We start from the raw sequence: 2,676 nt of genomic DNA, 5'->3' as shown, positions 1-2,676 counted from the left end.
TGGTAGGTCTCAGCCCGGCACTGGTCACAGCTGGAGGTGGCACTGAGACCCCAAATGGCCCCGAAATGGCCCGAAATCCCCCTGAAATGGCCCCGAAATGACCCCAAATCAGCTCCAATCCATTCCCAGTTTATCCCAGTCCATCCCAGTTTATCCCAGTTTGTCCCAGTATATCCCAGTACCGGTTGGTAGGTCTCAGCCCCGCACTGGTCACAGCTGTAGGTGGCACTGAGACCCCAAATGGCCCCCAAATGGCCCTGAAATGGCCCCAAAATGACCCCGAAATGACCCCGAAATGACCCCAAATCAGCTCCAGTCCATCCCAGTCCGTCCCAGTCCATCCCAGTATATCCCAGTTTATTCCAGTACCGGTTGGTAGGTCTCAGCCCCACACTGGTCACAGCTGTAGGTGGCACTGAGACCCCAAATGGCCCCCGAAATGGCCCCAAAATGACCCCAAATCAGCTCTAATCCATTCCCAGTTTGTCCCAGTCCATCCCAGTTTGTCCCAGTCCATCCCAGTTTGTCCCAGTTTGTCCCAGTTTGTCCCAGTTTGTCCCAGTTTGTCCCAGTCCATCCCAGTTTGTCCCAGTCCATCCCAGTTTATCCCAGTCCATCCCAGTTTATCCCAGTCCATCCCAGTCCATCCCAGTACCGGCTGGTATGTCTCGGCCCCGCACTGGTCACAGCTGTAGGTGGCCACTCTCAGCAGGGGTCTGACGTCGGTGGCTCTGGTGACAATTCCTGACACGGTGACCAAAGCCCCGACGCGGCCGGCGCGGAGCTCCCGCGGGGACAGCGGCTTCCAGGAGGAGGGGGCACGGAAATACAGCTCACTTTGGGGTGAAAAATGGGCATTTGGGGAAAAAATGGGAATTAGAGAGGTTGGAAAGAGAAAAAAATGGGAATTTTCTGTAAAAAAATGGGTTTTTTAGTGCAAAAAATGGGGTTTGGAGAGGGAAAAAGGGGCCCGGAGCTCGCGCGGGGACAGCGGCTTCCAGGAGGAGGGGGCACGGAAATACAGCTCACTTTGGGGTGGAAAATGGGCATTTGGGGAAAAAATGGGAATTAGAGCGGTTGGAGAAAAAAAACCGGGAATTTTCTGTAAAATAATGGGGGTATTAGGAGAAAAAATGGGGTTTTTAGGGGATTTTGGGTTCCAGACTCACAATCTCCGCAGCAGCTCCGGCAAGAACTGATTTTGGGGAGGTTTTGGGGATATTTTTGGGGGTTTTTGGGGGATTTTGGGAGGTTTTTGGGGATTTTGGGGTCTCACACTCACAATCTCCGCAGCAGCTCCGGCGGGAACTGATTTTTTGGGAGGTTTTGGGGATGTTTTTCAGGGTTTTTTGGGGATATTTTGGGGTTTTTTTCGGGATTTTTGGGTTCCAGACTCACAATCTCCGCAGCAGCTCCGGCAGGAACTGATTTTGGGGAGGTTTTGGGGGTATTTTTTGGGGTTTTTGGGGGATTTTGGGAGGGTTTTGGGGGATTTTTGGGTCTCACACTCACAATCTCCGCAGCAGCTCCAGCGGGAACTGATTTTGGGGATATTGGTGAGGTTTTGGGGGATTTTGGGAAGGTTTTTTGGGGTATTTTGGGGATGTTTTGGGTTTTATTTTGGGTTTTTTGGGGTCTCACACTCACAATCTCCGCAGCAGCTCCGGCGGGAACTGATTTTGGGGGGGTCTGGGGGCTCCCCCGGCCCGGCCCCGCTGCTCCAGCAGCAGCCGATGCTCCAGGTAAACGTCCAGAGGGTCCCGGGGGGTGGCCTGAAATTGGGGAGGGGGCTCAGGTGAAACCTCAGCCCAAATTGGGCCAAAATTCCCCCGAAATCCCACTCAAAACACCCCAAAATCCCATTTTAAACCACCCCAAAATCCTATTCAAAATGCCACAAAATCGCACTCAAAATACCACAAAATCCCACTCTTAAATCCTCCAAAAACCCCAAAAAAACCCCAAAAAACCAAAAAAAACCAAAAAAAACCCTGAATAAAACCCTAAAAATATCCCAAAACCCAAATTTAGGAAATGCTGACCTCAGAGGAACCAAAAAGGGGCAGCAGCTCTTGCACAGCGTCCGAGAAGACGCGGCCGTAGCGCCGAACGTTCTCAGTCACAGCCCCAAAATCCTCCAAAAACCCCCCAAAAAAATGGAATAAAACCCCAAAAAAACCCCAAAAAAACCCTAAACCCCGAATTTAGGAATTGCTGACCTCGGCAGACCCAAAAAGGGGCAGCAGCTCATGAACAGCATCAGAGAAGACGCGGCCGTAGCGCCGGACGTTCTCTGTCATGGCCCCGAAATCCTCCAAAAACCCCAAATAAAACCCCCCCAAAAAACGGAATAAAACCCCAAAAATATCTCAAAGCCCAAATTTAGGAATTGCTGACCTCAGAGGAACCAAAAAGGGGCAGCAGCTCATGAACAGCATCAGAGAAGACGCGGCTGTAGCACCAAACGTTCTCTGTCACAGCCTCAAAATCCTCCAAAAACCCCAAAAAAACCCAAAAAAAAACAGGAAAAAAAACCCCAAAAAACAGGAAAAAAACCTAAAAAAAAAACCCAAAAAGACCCAAAGCCTAAATTTAGGAAATGTTCACCTCAGTGGAACCAAAAAGGGGCAGCAGCTCATGCACAGCGTCCGAGAAGACGCAGCCGTAGCGCCGAAC

At 50.9% G+C, this 2,676-nt stretch overlaps 1 long non-coding RNA gene across 1 annotated transcript; it reads right to left on the bottom strand.

Moving 5' to 3' along the window:
- Positions 1–988: 988 nt before the first annotated feature.
- Positions 989–2,293, bottom strand: LOC130588209 (uncharacterized). Its single transcript, XR_008966916.1, has 3 exons — positions 2,220–2,293; positions 1,648–1,772; positions 989–1,028 (listed from the first exon to the last, which is right to left on the bottom strand). It is a non-coding gene; the product is annotated as an uncharacterized LOC130588209 (long non-coding RNA).
- Positions 2,294–2,676: the final 383 nt, after the last annotated feature.

This window comes from Malurus melanocephalus, unplaced genomic scaffold, assembly GCF_030028575.1.
Source record: "Malurus melanocephalus ecotype Western Australia unplaced genomic scaffold, MMel_1.1 scaffold_3771, whole genome shotgun sequence".
NCBI classification, from domain to species: domain Eukaryota; kingdom Metazoa; phylum Chordata; class Aves; order Passeriformes; family Maluridae; genus Malurus; species Malurus melanocephalus.
Note: the sequence above shows the minus strand (reverse complement) of the source record. Positions and strands in the feature narration are given on the sequence as shown.